We start from the raw sequence: 20,887 nt of genomic DNA, 5'->3' as shown, positions 1-20,887 counted from the left end.
TTAACTCGTTTTCTTTTTACTGTTTATCTTATTTTTTTTTATCCATTTTCTTCCCTTTCTTCTTTTCCTCCTCCACACTCCTTCCTGCCCCACTCCTTCCTCCCCTCCTTCATCCTCCACTCCTTCCTCCCCTCCTCCATCCTCCTTTCCTCCTGCTCCTTCTCTTCCCCCTCAAATTTATAGGCAATTTTATGAGCAAATGAGATGGTATAAAGTTGTGTGTGTGTGTCAGTATATAAAGTTGTGAACGCGTGTTTTGTGTGTGTGTGTGTGTGTGTGTGTGTCAGTATATAGAGAGTTATGTGCGCGTGTTGTGGGTATATAAACGCCTGAGTAGTGTGGGCGTATGTAGTATAAGTACTGTGGGCGTATGTAGCATCAGTACTGTGGGTGGGTCCTGAACACACCGTCCGGATTCTTATCGTACAGGATCTGAATTCCAAGAAGACCCGTGCGCTCAATTTCCCTCATAACTGGAGATGTAAGATCGTATCAAACTCGTTCACTTGAGAAGAAAGAATGTCCAGAATGATATCAAGATTACACTGAGTTAGGGGACAGATTTAACGCAAGAGAAAGTCTGTGAAAGCCAGCAGCAGTACGAGAATCTTACGTATGAGTGTTAGTCTGTCGATAAATTGATCTATTGTGGTACTGGTGTGTTGATGTCTGAGTGTTTGTGTTGGTGTCTGGGTGTTTGTGTAGGTGTCTGGGTGTTTGTGTTGGTGTCTAGGTGTTTGTGTAGGTGTCTGGATGTTTGTGTTGGTGTTTGGATGTATGTGTTGGTGTCTGGGTGTTTGTGTAGGTGTCTGGGTGTTTGTGTAGGTGTCCGGGTGTTTGTGTGTTAGGTTCAAGTGTTTGTGTTGGTGTCTGCGTTTGTGTTGGTGTCTGTGTTGATGTCTGAGTGTTTGTGTTGGTGTCTGGGTGTTTGTGTAGGTGTCTGGGTGTTTGTGTTGGTGTCTAGGTGTTTGTGTAGGTGTCTGGATGTTTGTGTTGGTGTTTGGATGTATGTGTTGGTGTCTGGGTGTTTGTGTTGGTGTCTGGATGTTTGTGTTGGTGTTTGGATGTATGTGTTGGTGTCTGGATGTTTGTGTTGGTGTTTGGATGTATGTGTTGGTGTCTGGGTGTTTGTGTTGGTGTCTGGGTGTTTGTGTAGGCGTCTGGATGTTTGTGTTGGTGTTTGGATGTATGTGTTGGTGTCTGGGTGTTTGTGTTGGCGTCTGGATGTTTGTGTTGGTGTTTGGATGTATGTGTTGGTGTCTGGGTGTTTGTGCGAGTGTCTGGAGTATGTTACCGTATGTCTTAATCTTCGCTGTGGAGGGTCAAGGTCACAGCTGAAGGTGAGATGTCAAAAACGTGTCTGGCTACAGGTATTTTTAATGACCCCCCCCCCGGCATGAATATGTATGAACACCTGCCAACATGCACTAGTCCCTGGTATCACGCGTCAAGGTCACGGCTGTAAGGTCAGAGGTCATTCTTGGTAACTGGTGTAATCTGGTACTTTAGTATGTGTGAGAGAAGGAGGGTGGGAGGGTTGGTTAGGTTAGGTTAGTTTGCTCAATACCGGAGAAGGGACAGAGTTGACGTACAGAGTTTTAAATACTGCTGATTCAAGTGGTGCTGACACTCTTCCTCCTCCGTCAGCTTGTGGTACTGCTGACACTGGTCCTCAGTACCCCATAAGGTCCTACACCAGTGTACCATCGCTCTACTGTTATTACCTCTGCTAAGACAAATGATACAGATATTACTGTTGCCGTTATATAGGACACAGCTGCTATCCTTCACTCCTCTCCGGCCTGTCGTAAGGTTCACCCTCACTAGGTTCATATATAACACTGTTAGTACGGTATATACTGTACATAGCCACAAGAGGGACCACCTCCAACGTCTAGGAATTGTCTTTGATGCCTAAAACTTAATGCAAACGCACCAGCTATGGAGATAACTTACCCTTACCGAGCCTCTCCTTCTCTCATGTTTAAATAACAAATGTTTCCCGCGACAAAGGGAGAATAATAATAGTGTAGGTGTTATTGTACACAGAGTCGTTCATGTAGTAATATATTTTTCCTGCGTGGGAACACGACCTCTTTGTCTGTGTATGTCGGTCATTTATTACAGAATAAATGTACTTGATACAGATAACAATGTTCCTCCAGTAGACGACCTGTAGTTCATCCTTTACTGTACTAAGATGGTGACAATAGTGGTAGAAAACTACAGTGTTTTGTGTGTAAATTATGGCAGCCGTGGCGGATAAAGATTCCAAAATTATAGGCACAACAGATGGTAGAATTTATAAATGAGTATTTACATTTACTGAGATACATCCCAGGAGGTGGTAGTGTTGAGGAACAGCTGTACAGGCGGTGACCAATATTTAGTGCATCAAGCTGGGACTACAGTGTGATCTCTCGTCTTTGTTTACATAAAAAAATGGAGCGAGCCATAACCTAGACGTGAGATTTAAACACATGTAAAAGCTGCCTCAGTCTGTCGTACCCAGCCAGCCAGCCAGCCAGCCTCACAGCCTGGCAGGTCATCCATAACCCGGACGTGTGGAAGCACTGGCTCCACACCCTCCACATTCACAGTAATTTGGACTAAAATGTTAGAGAGAAATTGGAGAAGCAATACTGTTATTACACTGAGCGAGGCAGCCCTGGCCCCGGCAGTGTTTCACACAACAGTATTTACGGAGAGTGTATAAAGTAATAAGTTTTACCGTGGTTTTCCTCGCTACATTAACGTCCTCAGTGTAATGCAGTTCCCACATGTTCTCGGCTCTCACGGGGATACGTTGAGGAGTGTTGAGCCATAAAAACTTCAGTTTCATCATCGTAATCTGAAGTTTTCAACCCGCTGGCTTTTTATCACTGTAAGCCAGGGCAGCTGAGTGTTTTATATCGTTGTTACTCTGGGCGCTGGTAGGGAGGTTTAAAGTGTGACGTCGCCACTACCCGCCCATTACCTGCCCACCCGCCCATTACCTGCCCACCCGCCCATTACCTGCCCACCCTCCCACTACCTAAACTTGATTCGTAAAGATTTCAGCATCGAGTGTTTTGAGTGGACAGATCATGAATATTCCTACCCCAACTTGCTCTAGTAATCAGTAATGTCGTACAGTAATAGCTAACGATATATTCTCTTCAAGAAATTGGTAGATGACGGGGGCAGTGATGGGTGTAAGTGACGAGGGGAGTGATGGGTGTAGGTGACGGGGGTGATGGGTGTATGAGTGACAGGGGGTGGGGTGCAGTGAGGGATAGTGATGAATTGTGAGTGACGGGGAATTGATGGGTGCAGGTGACAGGGGATAGTGATGGAGTGCTTAGGTGACAGGGAGGTAGTGATGGTGTAAGTGACAGGGGTAGTGATGGAGTGTAGGTGACAGGGGAGTAGTGATGGGTGTAAGTGACGGGGTAGTGATGGGTGTAGGTGACAGGGTGATGGGTGTAGGTGACGAGAGGGATAGTGATGGAGTTAGCCAGAGTGGCCGGGTAGTGATGGAGTGTAAGTGACAGGGTGATGATTAGGTGACAGGGAGTAGTGATGGAGTGTAAGTGACGGTAGTGATGGTGTAGGTGACGGGGGGTGATGGAGGGATAGTGATGGGTGTAGGTGACGGGGGAGTGATGGGTGCAGGTGACGGGGATAGTGATGGGTGTAGGTGACAGGGGGTAGTGATGGGTGTTAAGTGACAGGGGTGAAGAAGTGATGGGTGTAGGTGACAGGGGTAGTGATGGGTGTAAGTGACTTAGTAGTGATGGGTGTAGGTGACGGGGGGAGTGATGGGTGCAGGTGACGGGGATAGTGATGGGTGTAGGTGACGGGGATAGTGATGGATGTAAGTGACGGGGGTAGTGATGGATGTAGGTGACGGGGGTAGTGATGGTTGTAGGAGACGGGGATTATTATGGTTGTAGGTGACGGATAGTGACGGGCTATACTGTAATGTTAGTGTTGGATTTTTCTTGTCTAACATCAAGCCGTCTTTGAAGTCGACCGGCTTCCTCTCTCACATACGAGGCCGGCCTCCCTCCTTCACACAAGAGACCGGCCCCCCATCCTCCCTCACACAAGAGGCCGGCCTCCACGACTCTGTCACCCTACTTCTACACAAGTCTTTGTCATCCACGGCTATTCACTGTTGTCCTTCTCGTCTTTACACTTGCACCGTAGAGATAATAAAGTTGACCATTTGGCTGGAAAACAGATAAAGTGAACACACAAGCCTTCTAGAATGTGGACAAGCACTGAGAGGACTCGATTTTTTTTAATAAGAATGAAATGAATAGATGTCACACACCGCGGTACTGAGAGTTGCGTTCGGAAGAGAGAAGTTGTAACACCGGTACTAACACAACACCACCAGTACTAACACAACACCACCAGTACTACCACAACACCACCAGTACTAATACCATACCACCAGTACTAACACAACACCACCAGTACTAACACAACACCACCAGTACTAACACAACACCACCAGTACTAACACAACACCAGTACTAACACCATACCACCAGTACTAACACAACACCACCAGTACTAACACAACACCACCAGTACTAACACAACACCACCAGTACTAACACAACACCAGTACTAACACCATACCACCAGTACTAACACAACACCACCCAGTACTAACACCACACCACCAGTACTAACACAACACCACCAGTACTAACACAACACCACCAGTACTAACACAACACCACCAGTACTAACACAACACCACCAGTACTACCTTTTGACACCACCAGTACTAACACAACTACCAGTACTAACACAGCTTACCACAGTACTAACTGCTTACCACCAGTACTAACACAACACCACCAGTACTAACACCACACCACCAGTACTAACACAACACCACCAGTACTAACACAACACCACCAGTACTAACACAACACCACCAGTACTAACACACGAGAGAGCATCAGCACTGGGGGACGAGAGGCTCATTATGCCTGCTGGCCGTCTACTAGGCTGGGAGGGGCAGTCAGTCAGTACTTTAAGGGGAGGTCGTCGGGGTAAGACTTCCGAGAGACAATATCCTTATCTATCCTTATCTTGGTGAGAGAGAGGAGAGGGTGGCTGGATGGCTGGTTAGTGGTGGTTAGGACAACACAGAGGAGGTTCTACGCAGTTACTTGTATTCTTTTTATTGTCACTAAAACTCAGATTAACAAAAATGGTCTCGAGAATCTTGAAACCCGTTTTTATTAATATTTTTCCAATGCTAAGATATGGTGTTGGTGTTAGTGGTGGTGGTGGTGTTACTGATGGTGGTGTTAGTGATGGTGATGATGTCATTGTGGTGTTTGTGATGGTTTTGGTGGCGATTGTTGTGGTGTTGGTGTTAGTTATGGTGTTGGTGTTAGTTATGGTGTTGGTGTTAGTAGTGGTGTTGGTGTTAGTGGTGGTGGTGGTGGTGTTACTGATGGTGGTGTTAGTGATGGTGATGATGTCATTGTGGTGTTTGTGATGGTTTTGGTGGCGATTGTTGTGGTGTTGGTGTTAGTTATGGTGTTGGTGGCGATTGTTGTGGTGTTGGTGTTAGTTATGGTGTTGGTGATGTGGTGTGAGGAATAGGGGGAGTCTTAAGTCTTATTTAGTGTGGAATATTGTGGGGGTCTTAAGTCTTGTTTAGTGTTGGGTCTTAAGTCTTATTTATTGTTGGGTCTTAAGTCTTGTTTATTGTGGGGTCTTAAGTCTTGTTTATTGTTGGGTCTTAAGTCTTGTTTATTGTGGGGTCTTAAGTCTTGTTTAGTGTAGGATATTGTAGATCCGTCTTAGTCTTGTTTATTGTGGGGTCTTAAGTCTTGTTTATTGTTGGGTCTTAAGTCTTGTTTAGTGTAGGATAATGTAGGGGTCTTAAGTCTTGTTTAGTGTGGGATATTGTGGGAGTTTTAAGTCTTATTTAGGATATTGTGGGGGTCTTCTTCACTTCCAGTTGTCGAAGGTTTCATATGGTCCTCCGGGTTTCTTTGACTCCCAGAAGGTTTCACATGGGGTTTCAGTACACATTTCCAGACTCCGGCCATCACATACGTCCTCCACCATCGCCTCGCTGCACCCAAGTCCTCTTCATAACTCCCTTAAAACTGCAGCAGGAGGAAATAAGGAGGATTCAGCCTCCTAAGATATTTTCATATTGAAGGACGTAACGGAGAATTTGGAGATTTCCCCAGGATTATCTTGACCCGAGGCGAGACGAGGGAGGTGAGGCGTGTGTGAGAGGGATGTGTGTGTGTGTGTGTGGGGGGGGGGGGGTGGGAGATTTGAGTGGGGTTTCGTCTCACCACATCACTGTACACCGCTAAGTAGGAAAATCCCCGCGCATGAGGGGTATGATGCGTGCCTTTACAGACAGTAGCTCAATCACACACACACACACACACACACATATATATATATATATATATATATATATATATATATATATATATATATATATATATATATATATATATATATATATATATATATATATATATATATACACACCTACTTTCTCCTCCCCCACACAACTGCCTCCCTCCTCCACCTACACCCCCACACACACACACACATATATATATATATATATATATATATATATATATATATATATATATATATATATATATATATATATATATATATATATATATATATATATATATATACACACCTGCCTCCCTCCTCACTTTCCCCATGCCTCCTCCCCATCTACTCCCTCCCCACATCTGCCTCCCCTCCCCATCTATCCCCTTCCCCTTTCATCACCTCCTTCCCCCTTTCCCCTGCCTCCCTCCTCTCCCACATCTGCCTCCCTCCCCACTTTACCTGCCTCCCTCCCCACTCTCCCACATCTGCCTCTCCCCACTCTTCCGTCATGGTGTGTTCTGAACCTATTGATCACGTCCAACATCAATTTTCATAAAAATCCATTTACTTTGTTAAAGTTGTCGCGTTCATAAACACACACACACACACACACACACACACACACACACACACACACACACACACACACACACACACACACACACACACACGGGACCTCTGTGCTTCCTGATCCTGATCAACGACGCTCTGTCGGACACTCCTCACAGGTGGAAGTACGTGGATGATTGCACTGTGGGGGTTACAGTGGACAACACCTCACCGGACTACTCATCGCTACAAGGCATCCTGGACAGGCTACAGGCATGGACTATGGAGAACAAGGTCACCATCAACCACACCAAAACCGTAGTCATGCACATCAATACCGCCACCACTCCAGTGCAAGCTCCAGCAGTCACAGTGGGTGCCCATTCTCTCCAGTTAGTGCAGTCTGCCAAACTCCTCGGGGTTACCATAGACCACAAACTGGACTGGAAGGCCCATGTAAACAACACAATCAAGGCAGCCTTGTACCGACTCTACATGCCACGACGACTCAGGTCACCTGGGTCACCCACGCCAGAGCTGAGGATTATCTACAAAGCCTTTATTCTCCCCAAATTAACGTAACCAACCTTGTCGTCTTCTCTCAACTCTACCCAACAACGCCAGCTAGAGAAGGTACAGAAAAGGGCCTGCAGAATCATGCTCAGCGCAGACTACTCTGGCTACAACAACGCTCTCTCCTTCCTCGAAATGCCATCCCTCAGTGACCTCCACCACCAAGCGATAGCAATGTTTGGCAGTGGACTATTGCACCATCCTCATCATCGCCACCTCCTGCCACCGGCAGTCCCCCGCCCACCTCGCGCAGTCCTCCACTACAACAAAATTCAGCCCATAAGAGCCCGCACTGATAGATATAAGAATAGCACCATTTCATCTATTGTTAAAATAATAAACAACTTCTGATTTATGTACTGTACAGCCCTGTAAATGTACTGAAAGCATATCATTATGTCTAAATCACATGTAAGTTTGTATATTTTCAGCCACCTGCTGCAACTCTATTAATAAACCGTTTATTATTATTATTATTATTATTATTATTATTATTATTATTATTATTATTATTATTATTATTATTATTATTATTATTATTATTATTATTATTATTACACACACACACACACACACACACACACACACGGGCGAACAGACGACGGGAAACAATTGAGGAACAAATCCAGTTAGATATAAACAGGTGAGGATATTGGAGGAGACACAACAGGTGTGCTGGAGGCAGAGGTGATCCCCGAGTGAGTCCAACAATCCAGGTGGCTCTTGTCTCGAGCACCACCACACGGGGAGGAGGACGGTAAAGTATTGTTTTGGAGATGGAGGAGGGAGTGTTTGGGAGGTAAAAAATGAGAGAGAGAGAGAGAGAGAGAGGTAATGGTTAAGTAAAAAGGAGAGAAATTGGAAGAGGAGAAAGGAAAGTGGAATTATGTTTAGGAGAGAGAAGGTTGGAGGAGTTTATTTTAAATGGATAAAGGGAGAAAAATAAAGAGAAGAGGAGAAGAGTTTAGACAGAAGGGAAGAGAAGGAAGGAGAACGAGAATATATAAGAGGAATGATTGAAGGAAGGGAGGGAGATAATTACCAAGGAGGGAGATGGAAAGGGTGGGGGGATTGAGAGAGAGAGAGAGAAATTGATGTTGTGAAATGAAGAAGAATTGCACAGGTGGGGAAGAAATTGTGGGATTAAGTGGAAAGAAAAGAAAACGGTGTAGAGATTGAAAGAGAGAGAGAAGTGTGCAGCTTTAGAGAGAGAGATTACACCATTCTTCCTTCTCTTGAGTGCCTGTACACCTCACCGGAGCTTGAAACAATAGCGTCTCCTCCATGTGTTGTTGGTCCGGGTGCTTTAGGCTAGGTTGTCCCCGCCAGACGACCAGGTGCACTGTTCTGTGTGTGTGTGTGTGTGTGTGTGTGTGACTTGACTGCCCCTGGGACCCTTCTCTGTGTGTGTTTGAAGGAAAGAGGGAGATTGAATTGTGTGTGTGGTGGAGCGGGAGAGGCGTGTGTGTGTGGTGGAGAAGGAGAGGCGTGTGTATGTGGTGGAGAAGGGAAGGCGTGTTTGTGGGTGAGGGAGAAGCGTGTGTGGGAGAAGAGGGGAAGGTGTGTGTGTCGGTGGGGGTAGAGGGGTGGGTGTGTCGGAGGAGAAGGGTGTGTGTGGGGGAGAGTCGTATCGTGTGTGTGGGGAGAGAGGTAGAAATTCATGTATGTATGTATGTGATATGAAAAGTGGAGAACAAAAGATTAAAGGGTAAAGACACACTAAAAGAAGGAAGAGAGTAAATGGATAGATGAAGCAGACCTGAATGAAGAAGACTTAAGAATCTGACGAACTGTGACAACAACCTTCTTCTTGCAATGTCACCAACAAGGAAGAAGGTGTCGGTGTTGAGCGTGAAGCCTCCCAAGTGAAGCCTCCTAAATGAAACCCCCCAAGTGGCCCCCCCCTCACACACACACACACACACACACACACACACACACACACACACACACACACACACACACACACACGACACTTACCGGTGATGAGGTTCTCGCCTTGCCTGCCATAACTCACTGCCTCCGGAGACTCGTTCCTCGTGTGCCTCCAAGCTGACACCGAGAGGAGGAGTTAAGGGGGACGTGTTGCTTATATCTGGGTGCTGGAAGGTGAGGTATTCTCTCTCCTCAGTTTCTGGAGGGTGACATATTCTCTTGGTGCTGGATGGTGAGGTATTCTCTCGCCTCGGTGCTGGAGGGTGACATATTCTCCCTTGGTGCTGGATGGTGAGGTATTCTTTCCCCTTGGTACTGGAGAGTGAGAGGGGAAAGAGGACTAAGAGGGGAATCTCCTCCTCAATTAATCAATCGTGGGTACGTTAAGTCATCAGTGACCACCCAGGGCAATTTCACGACCCACTAGAAGTGACATTAAGACCTCATGCAGTAAAAACATCCCCAGCACGAGGAATCAGCATCGCCTGACGTTATCCCTCGCACATATCTCATATCTAGTGCGTGTGTGTGAGTGTCTGAGGGAACGCCAGGTTGCCCTACTTGGTCACACTTACTCACCTCTTCATCCTCTCACATAGTCTATTAGTCCACCCCCCTGCCTCCCTCCCTCCCTCCCACACACACACACACACACCAGCCATTACAACCTGCCCTCGACACTCGCCTCTTCCTCTTCTCACAACCTAACTGGTCCGTTTAGATAAGACGTGGTGGTAGCGATGAAGTCAGTCTCTCTCTCTCTCTCTCTCTCTCTCTCTCTCTCTCTCTCTCTCTCTCTCATTATTTCCCCGAGTGCCACCCTAAAGACTATGAAGCGCATGTCAACCCCTCTCATACACGCCTTCCCACCACGCCTCCTCCCCACGCCACCCAGGTCTGTCACGAGTGTCAGTCAGGGCGTGTCATGAACCATTACCTAGCGCCCGCCGCCTCCCGTCTGCCTGAGCGGTCATGTGCACCATCTGTGTAGCACACTTCCTCTTCCACGACACCTACTGCTGCTGCCACCTGCTGCTGTGCCCCTTCGCCCTTACCACCTGTACCATCTGAACCATTAGATGTGAATCATTTGCGATGGTTCTCTAGACCTGAACCATTTGATTTGTATCATGAAGTCTGAATCACTAGATGTGAAGCAATAAACTTTAACCAGCTGATCTAACTTGCATTTACTTGTATCTTTACTGAAATCATACATTGTACTATGTCCGTGCGTTAGGAAATCAAATGACAAATTTTCCTGCTGAAAAATAAAGGGGTGAGGCTATGACGTAGAGACGGTGGTGGCTTTTATTAATTTGTCTTGCGTTAAACAATGATCCTCATGGTGCGGTAGTTGAGTGGATCCTCCTGTCCTAATGATAGCTGGTTCTATCCGGGGCATTGTGAGTTCTGCTATAAACGGATACGTAACGTTAACGTTGGGGAAGTGACAGCGGTCGAATACAATGTCGGCCATGCTGCCTCCTTGCGTACCGAAGACTTAGTATACACTGCCATGCCTGTGAACCCCATTTCTGTCATGCCCTGGTCCAGACGTAGCTCTCAGCTCCTGTGTGTATTGTTGGTCGTCTTTGTTCTGACGTCAGCCACAATGTCACCTCCTAGCCAGACTCTCCACCATAGAGACTTTTAGCCAAGATACAATAAACTTGGTTCTTGTTATCTGCTGATCGTTATGTTCGAGAGTCAACAACATAGTGAGTATCGTCCCTCACGAGTATAGTTCTTACCCCTGCTGATTCGAGTATTGTAATAATGGCTGTAGACTTAGCCCTTTGAGGAAATGAAGCCATCATGTCCCCGGGGTGGAGGCGTTATTGTCCGGAGTCAACATAGGGCGGGACACCTCGACAATGTCACCGGATATGCTGGGTAGTATTAAGACATCTGCTGTGTTCCTTTAGCTCACAAGTATTCTGTCTCTTGGTCCAATATTACTCTCGCTGCTGTTGTCTCCCAAAGCCTCCAGCGCCCCGTCGGGAATATACCCGGCAGCCGCTCTTGTTTGCTGTCAGTTTGACCTTCATCCTGGTGAGGAGGTCGCTGTCTTCTCCGTCCACTTGACTTTGGGTCTCATATCCTCCCGGGCGACAGAGTGGCGGGAGTTATTGGCGTGTGCTTGTTGCTAATGGAGCCTGCGGCCAGTGACGCTCTGTGTGTCTCCTCTGTCCGGGAAGGTGAGAGATCGATCGCTCCTCCCCTTCTCTACCCCCCTTCCTCTACCCCACTCCCCCTCTCTACCCACCTCCCTCTCTCTACCCCCTCTCTCTCCCATCTCCCCTCTCCCATCTCCCCTCTCTCCTAGCCCCCTCCCCTCTCTAGCCCCCTCCCCTCTCTAGCCCCCTACCCCTCTCTGGCCTCCTACCCCTCTCTAGCCCTTCCTCTCTCTACTCCCCCTCTCTCTCTCTACCCCTTCCTCTCTCTACCCCCTCCCTCTCTCTACCCTCCTCCCTCTCTCTACCCTCCTCCCTCTCTACCCCTCCCTCTCTCTACCCCCCCCTCCCTCTCTCTACCCCCCTCCCTCTCTCTACCCCCTCCATCTCTCCCCCTCCCTCTCTATCCCCTCCCTCTACCCCCTCCCCTCTCTACCCCCCTCCTTCTCTACCCCCTCCTTCTCTACCCCCTTTCCTCTCTACCCCCTCCCTCGCTCTCCCATCTCCCCCCTCTCTAGCCCCTCCCCTCTCCCTCCCTCCCTCTCACTCCCATCTCCCCTCTCTAGCCCCTCTCCCCTCTCCCCCCTACCCCTCTCTAGCCCCTCCCCTCTCTCCCCTCTCTCCCCATCTCCCTCTCCCCTCCCCTCTCTAGCCCCTCCCCCACACATGTGCGATGTACAGTACTTGCTATTTTTGACAAACAAGGTTTACTGCCCTCAGAGTGGTGGTCAGCGTTAGAGGGCAATCGCTGGCCAAAAGCCTTAATTAACAGGTGACGATGAGTCGTCACAGAGTTCTCACTCATTGTTACCACCACACTCCACCACCACCACCACCATGTACCAGAGGCTGAGATACACCTTACCAATTTGCATCTGTTTACCTCAATGAGTTTCTCCTAACCTGGCTCGACCTCCTCTTGCCTCACTATACGTCTCCTAACTTCACCTCACCTCCGTACACCGAACCTAATATATTCGGGTGCTATTTACCGTCCCAGCTTCTCTTTACCTCAAGTGCTCCTTCATCTAATCTTACCCAGCCTGAACTGTGCAGTGGTGATGATTTGGTGAAATAGGTGTGTAGTGGTGATGGTATAGTTAGGTGTGTAGTGGTGATGGTACAGTTAAGTGTGTAGTGGTGATGGCATAGTTAAGTGTGTAGTGGTGATGGCATAGTTAAGTGTGTAGTGGTGATGGCATACTTAAGTGTGTAGTGGTGATGGCATAGTTAAGTGTGTAGTGGTGATGGTATAGTTAAGTGTGTATAGTAAGGGTTAAAACTTGCCTCCCCATTAATCTTAGAGTGTTCAGCAGTTCGTCTCAGGTCATGTGATATCAGCCTGACACCCCCTCCTCAATCTGACCTTTTGTGGAGGGAACTGTGGAAGCCTCACCTGTCAGTAATAAGACTCCTCATTAATGTAAACAACCTTGCCCACACACCTGTTTGTTTACTTCCTCCTCCTCCTCCTCCTCCGACCTCTGGTGGCGTCCCCCTCCCAACACACACACACACACACACACACACCTGTTGCCTCCTTTCCTCAGTCCCACACCTGTTGTCTCTGTTTCAAGTGCCACACACCTTTTCCTTTACACACACACCCACCCACCCACCCACCCACCCACACCTGTTGGCCACAAGCAATGTCGGGAAGTAGGGAAAGATAAGAGAGACAGAGAAGAACGGACACAGTGGGGGGCGTGATGAAAAAGAGAAGAGGAGGAAGAAGATTAACGTGAAGAATAATGACAGAGGAGGGACAGGAAACACGATCCGTCATCTTGAGGTAGGACGCTGGTCTCACCCACTACTTAGGGGGGGGGGGGGAGGTTGTGTGTCATGCATGTACACCCTTTAACCTGGCCTTGTGTATAATTTGTCTGGGAGTGCGTCATGGACTGTTTCACCCCGTGTGTATAACCTCGTGTGCATGATCCTGACCGTATAACACCGTGTCCGTGACTCAAAGTATAACCTTGTATGTACGTATGGCCTCCCAGGTCACTCTGTATACGTGACTGTGTGTGTACCTCGTGTGCCTGACCTTAATTATCACATACATCTGCATGACACAGTGTACATGAGCTTGTGTGTACCCCGTGTGCCTGACCCTATATGTCACCTACATCTGCATGACACAGTGTACATGACCTTGTGTGTACCCCGTGTGCCTGACCCTATATGTCACCTACATCTGCATGACACAGTGTACATGACCTTGTGTGTACCCCGTGTGCCTGACCCTATATGTCACCTACATCTGCATGACACAGTGTACATGACCTTGTGTGTACCCCGTGTGCCTGACCCTATATGTCACCTACATCTGCATGACACAGTGTACATGACCTTGTGTGTACCCCGTGTGCCTGACCTTTGGACCAGGGTGGTGAGGGCGCTTTAAACAATAGGGTGCGGGGCGGGGCGGGTCCGGGTTGTCCTTTGCCAATAGTTTATTCAGAGTGTCGGCCGTCGCGTCCTGTGTAACACCTCACCAAAATATTCTATTGGGGTGAGGCACTTTGCCACCGTCTCCCCGCGCGCCGCCCCACACAGCGAGTCCTCCTCCTCCCTATTTCGGTGTCCCGTACTTATACTATTTTTCGACAAGTTATGCAAATTTGATGTAACGGGGAAAGTAGAAGGGCGTGGAGTGGTATGGCGGTGGCTTGGATGATGATGGTGATGGTGGTGATAATATTGGTGATGATGATAGTGGTGGTGTTGCCTGGGAGCGTCCTAGCTGGGATCATGGTGGTCGTGGTAGAGTTAGCTTACCATCAGGAGCAGCACATTATCTCTCCGTGTGTGAGTCAGTAGATGGACGTGGTTTGTGGAGGGGTCGTTTACTTGGAGGTGGTGTCAGCTGGTACTCGGTGGGTCTGGTGTGGTAGATTCACTAACCGCCTCAGCTTTGTGAGATGAGATGAGAAGGTGCAACATGTTATGGTAGTACTGACGCTAGGAACACAAGGTATTGACGTATGTGTGTGTGTGTGTGTGTGGGAGGGAGAGAGAGAGTGAGTGAGAGTAAGTGAACTGTGGGTGGTTGTCTCCGTAGATTTTGACAGCCTTGCCTTATTCACCAGAGATTATCTGCTGCCAAACCAAGACCCTTTTATGATAACGGGGTGTTTATTGTTTATTTATTATTATTATGTGTGTGTGTGTGTGTGTGTGTGTGTGTGTGTGTAATAATAATAATAATAATAATAATAATAATAATAATAATAATAATAATAATTAACGGTTTATTGAAAAAAGTTCTGCAGCCCGAAGGCTGAAAATATACATTGGACATAAATGACTTATTACATACATTGGTGGTTTAACAAAAGCCTTCATTAGAGAAAGGTAAAGGAACATACAGTGAACATACAGATAATGTAGGTGTTGAACAGCAAACTCGTAGTGTGTAGTAACTCCTCCCCAGATGGTGTGTTAGGAGGAACTCACGTGGTGTAGTAGTTCCCCAGATGGTGTTATGAGGACCTGGCGGTAGCACTCTCGCAGTATGTGTTATGAGGGCCTCACGTGTAGAAATTTCTCACAGATGGTGTTATGAGGGACCACGTGGTGTAGTACTATCACAGATGGTGTTAGTGAGGGACCTCACGTGGTGTAATTACTCTCACAGATGGTGTTATGAGGGCCTGGGACGTGGTGTAGTAACTCTCACAGATGGTGTTGGTGAGGGGCATCACGTGGTGTAGTAATTCCCTCACAGATGGTGTTATGAGGGGCCTGACGCGGTGTAGTAATTCCCTCACAGATGGTGTTATGAGGGACCTCACGTGGTGTAGTAATTCCCTCACAGATGGTGTGATGAGGAACTTGACGTGGTGTAGTAATTCCCTCACATATGGTGTTGTGAGGGATATATGGTGTAGTAATTCCCTCACAGATGGTGTGATGAGGAACTTGACGTGGTGTAGTAATTCCCTCACAGGTGGTGTTATGAGGGACATGTGGTGTAGTAATTCCCTCACAGATGGTGTTAAATGAGTGAGGTTTGGTCTTAGGCCTTCCTATCGTAGACGGATTAACACATCGCTGGTTGTTGTTGGGTCTCACGGACCGTTATCATTGGGTACCTGGGACCTCACTGTGTGAAGGTTAACTTGGGTACGACTGTTACTGTTGAGTTGTTCTCACTGACTTAAGCACTGTTCACCACTGTTCACCTCTGTTTAACACTGGTTCCATTCCTTTCCTAAAGGAAATTGTAACTTCTGGCGAGAACTTGTTGATATTCCAGTGGGGAGGAGGGTTCAGGGGAGGGAGTTGGTATGGGCCAACTTAACAGTTGACCTGGCTGCTCCGAGAGGAGCGCCAGGTACGTCTTGACCCTTCGGTGGTCAAGAGTAAGTGAACTGTGGGTGGTTGTCTCCGTAGATTTTGACAGCCTTGCCTTATTCACTAGAGATTACCTGCTGCCAAACCATGACCCTTTTATGATAACGGGGTGTTTATTGTTTATTTATTATTATGTGTGTGTGTGTGTGTGTGTGTGTGTGTGTGTGTGTGTGTGGAGGGAGGTAGGGAGAGAGAGCGAGTGAGAGTGAGAGTAAGTGAACTGTGGGTGGTTGTCTCCGTAGATTTTGACAGCCTTGCCTTATTCACTAGAGATTATCTGCTGCCAAACCAAGACCCTTTTATGTTAACGGGGTGTTTATTGTTTATTTATTATTATGTGTGTGTGTGTGTGTGTGTGTACGACAGCGTCCATGAGAGTCAGATTGTGTGTTAACGCGAATCTATTTGCAACTTCTTCAGCACTGTGGCTGAGTGTTGGTTCAGCGCCCCGGGAGTGTCACACGAGTGTTTGCTGCCTTAACACACCAATGGAGAAAACTGGGCTTTTACATTCCTTTTTGAAATATTCTCTTTGATGATTTCTTTCTGCTCGTGCTATTTTTTATTTTATTTTAGTCTTCTAAATTAAATTTGTTATTATTATTATTATTATTATTATTATTATTATTATTATTATTATTATTATTATTATTATTTTGTTTTCTTATTCTTGAACATGATTATATTGTTTCCTGAGATTGACTGTTTAGGTACTGTGGAGGCTGGCTGGGGTCTCCCGGGTAGGGCTGGGCTAACAACTCCACCTTACATCACCTTAACGAGGGTTATATTTGTCTTGGCAACCTGTGTTGTTGTGCGGCAATCAGCTGTTTACTGTTAACATTTCAAAACGCGCTCACACACACACACACACTCTCTCTCTCTCTCCTGGGCCTCACATTTAGGATGATGGCAATTTTTTCTTCACACTCGCTTTGTTGACACGCGATCCATACAGTGTGGTGACCCCCCACCACCTGTTTCTTTCCCCACACCCACCTGATGACGTCACTGTCCACACTGATTTCGCCCCTCCCACATACTCCCACGATGACTTAACCCCTTGACGACGATGACTTAACCCCTTGACGACGATGACTTAAGACCAAGATATAAGAAAGAAATTATACGGAAATGAAGGAATGGATGAAAGACAGTATAAAAATATGAAAGTAATAACGAGAAAAGGAAAACTAGTAAATAAAAGCGGAACTGAAAGAACGAAGGAAAAAAAGAATAATGATTAAATGAATAGAGGAATGTGGAAATGGAAGATAGAAACGTAAACAATAGAAAGAAATGAATGATTGAAACAAAAGTCTACAATGTTACCTTAAAAATTAGTGTTTATATAGATGTTTAGTCTTTGATTATTATTTACAATTAATGTTTATTTATCTTAGTAGCAATATATATATATATATATATATATATATATATATATATATATATATATATATATATATATATATATATATATATATATATATATATATATATATATATATATATATATATATATATATATAATCCATGTTTTTATGTTTTAATGAATACAAATACAAATGTTTAGTAATGTTTCTCTTGGCTTATAATGTTTGTTTTCGTTTACAGGTAAGAATATTTGTGTTGGAGGAGCAGTGTACCTCTCTCTCTGTTTACTGTATGGTGAGTACTCGACCAGAACCTGCATACTCGACCAGAACTTGCATACTCGACCAGAATTTGTATACTCGACCAGAATATGTATACTCGACCAGAATAAACAGCTGTTATTATGATACTCGACCTTAATTATCCAAGAGTTACACAGTCGACGAGAATTATCAGAATAATTGGCATGAATGAGTAACAACTATAAACACACGGCCAAAATTATCAAGAAGTTATTAAATTATATAAAAAAATACTAATGCGACATAATTCATAGGTAATTATTATACGTAATTGACCAAAACTATAATTAATGATTAAACAAACTTGGTCAGAGTTATATAATTGAGTGGAGGAAAAGGTAATTGGGAATGGATGGAATGGATAATTGGGAATAGGTGGAAAGGATAATTAGGAATGGATGGAAAATATGAGGGTTGGTTGGAGGCAGCAGATAGGTGGGAGGAGGGAGGTAGGGCAGCAGGCAGGAGGGAGGTGGGGGGGTGGGGTTGGTGGTCAAGTATCAGGTAGAAGGTCTTCAATAATTGCACAAAATGGTGAGGTAAACATGAGTGTCAGGTACCACGCTCCTGTAGGTGGGAGGGGAGGGAGGGAGGGAGGGGGTGGGTGGTTGTGGGAGGAGGAGAGAGGACTGGGAGGGGTTTTGAGAGGAAGAGAGAATTGATGAAAGGGATGGTGGAGAGAAGAGAACGGAGGGAGATAGAAGAGGAATGAGGAGAGGGGTTTTGGCAGGGAAGGAGAGAGAGAGAGATGAGAGGGAGAAGTAGATGAAGGAAGAGGTCTTGTCAATGGAGTGGGAGAAGGAAAGGTAGGTCGATAATAAAGAGGAGCTGACAAAAGTAGGAGGAGGAGGAACAACCAAGTAATGGTGTTTAGTTGATATAACCATTTTCACTCTTAACTTAGTGCTTCAATTTTTTATGAACTGTTTCTGAAAGTTTAATTGAATCAGTTAAGTCTTCTTTTTGGAGAAGTTTCACAATCTCTCTCTCTCTCTTCTCTTCTCTTCTCTTCTCTTCTCTTCTCTTCTCTTCTCTTCTCTTCTCTTCTCTTCTCTCTTTACTTCTCGTCTCTTCTCGTCTCCTCTCTTCTCTTCTCATTGAATTATATTTTCTTTACCTCTGGCCTACCTATATATTCCATTAGTTTTAATTTTTATTACGTAAAATAAAAGACAAATAGCAGTTAACAATAGCGTTTCCTGGCGGTAATTTTTTCTACCGAACATATTGTGAAATTGTTAATAAAATAGTTAAAATGGGATACTGTTTTTTTTTTTTTTACGTGAATTAATGAACCGATTTTTGTATTTTGCATTTTGCTCTGTTAATACAAGCGAACAATAGCACTGTTTCTTTTATCTGTTGTAACAAGGTAATTAGTTTGTGTGTGTGTGTGTGTGTGTGTGTGTGTGTGTGTGTCATCATCATTATTACTATTACTCATTTGCCAGAAATATCCACCTACACTGTCTTACTTATCCTATATCCAATAATTAGACAACTTGGGCCGCCTCCACCAACTTGACTTATTGTAAAATTGGACAAAGTTGTTGAGAGTTTTTTCATAAGCTGGCCACACTGACCTGTTATTGTGTTCATTTGTTATCTTAATGACCTGTTCTTTTGTTATCCTGTTGATCTGTTATTTTGTTTATCTTTTATCCTGTTATCTTGTTTTGTTCGTATGTTATCTTGCTATCCTTTTATTTTGTTTATAATCTATCTCGCTAACTTGTTGTCCTGTTCACTTGGTAACACGTTCTCCTAGTCACACACACACACACACACACACACACACACACACACACACTGGGTGACAGACAAACACTAAGTGACAGACACACTACGTGACAGACACACTAGGTTACAGACACACTACGTGACAGACACACTAGGTTACAGACACACTAGGTTACAGACACACTAGGTTACAGACACACAAGGTTACAGACACACTAGGTTACAGACACAAGGTTACAGACACACTAGGTTACAGACACAAGGTTACAGACACACTAGGTTACAAACACACAAGGTTACAGACACACAAGGTTACAGATACACTAGGTTACAGACACACTAGGTTATAGACACACTAGGTTATAGAAACACTAGGTTACAGAATCACTAGGTTACAGACACACACACACACACACACACACACACACACACACACACAATACAGAAATCCTATTAGGGAAGATTTACTGTTGTTAAAATATGGAGAGAGAGAGAGAGAGGAGAGAGAGAGAGAGAGAGAGAGAGAGAGAGGCTGTTAATCATGGGTAGTGTATGAATCACTCGCATACAGACAGCGTCAACAAGGAGCTTACAGGCAGGTGGGGCGGACGGAGGGGTGGAAGACGGAGGTGATGATGGGAAGGAGAGAGAGGGGAGAATGATATAGGGAGCAAGAGACGGAAAAGAGGATTCGAAGAAGACCTAAACTTGAAGGATCTTTTCTGCTGACGACTGTGACGAGGGAGGAGGAGGGGAGGTAGTTATTGGGGGGGAGGAGGAGCAGATGGAAGATGGAGGAGGTGTTTATCAGACCCCATTGGTCAGGATACTGTGGCGCTGAGTGTTGCAAAGTATTTCCAGTACATTTTTGGGTTAGTTTTGTACGTAGGGGTTGATTTAAACTACTAGATGTAAAATGTGCATATAATCTTGATATATGAGGCATCTTTCCATCAGAGATAAAGTGTTGTACCATTGCATACACAGTGTGCTTGGACCTGTCCCTTAAAGGTTCGGTTTTATCACAGTCTAAGACGTAGTGTTGGAGTGTGTGGCCATAAGTCTGGCAGCACACTCTGTTCACATCTGCCTGCGGGGCATACTGCCAGAGGTGCTTATATCCTAACCTTAGTCTAGCGGTTACGACATCTTGTAATCTAGTGATCTTGTTACTTACCCCATGTACATGTTTCATTTGCCACATCTCATCTTGGTAAACACTGGATTGACTAGTGCCTGTTTGCACTTGTCTACTGGCTTGAAATTCATCAGCTACCCCTGTAGTTCTTTCCTGATTACAGTTTTTATGGTTCTTGACAGACCCAGGTTGCATTCAACACTGGGGACTATGTAAGAGGAGATCCATAGCAGCTTGATCCTCATACCCTCGCCAACAAACACATATGCCTGTGTCTGACTTCAGAGACAAGCGGGTGACAATCTGAGTTTAGGTTATCAAGAGCTAGTGGTAAGGATAAGGAG

At 45.6% G+C, this 20,887-nt stretch overlaps 1 long non-coding RNA gene across 3 annotated transcripts in view; it reads left to right on the top strand.

Annotated features, from left to right (window-relative positions):
- Positions 1 to 17,770, top strand: part of LOC121860338 — a 62,983-nt gene extending 45,213 nt beyond the window's left edge. For all 3 annotated transcript variants that reach the window (XR_006087860.1, XR_006087859.1, XR_006087858.1), the window contains one exon: positions 17,604 to 17,770. This is a non-coding gene — a long non-coding RNA (uncharacterized LOC121860338). The remainder of the gene's footprint in view (positions 1 to 17,603) is intronic.
- The last annotated feature ends 3,117 nt before the right edge of the window (positions 17,771 to 20,887 follow it).

This window comes from Homarus americanus, unplaced genomic scaffold, assembly GCF_018991925.1.
Source record: "Homarus americanus isolate GMGI-L3 unplaced genomic scaffold, GMGI_Hamer_2.0 scaffold48088, whole genome shotgun sequence".
In the NCBI taxonomy this organism is placed as follows: domain Eukaryota; kingdom Metazoa; phylum Arthropoda; class Malacostraca; order Decapoda; family Nephropidae; genus Homarus; species Homarus americanus.
This window is presented reverse-complemented; position numbering and strand designations above follow the sequence as displayed.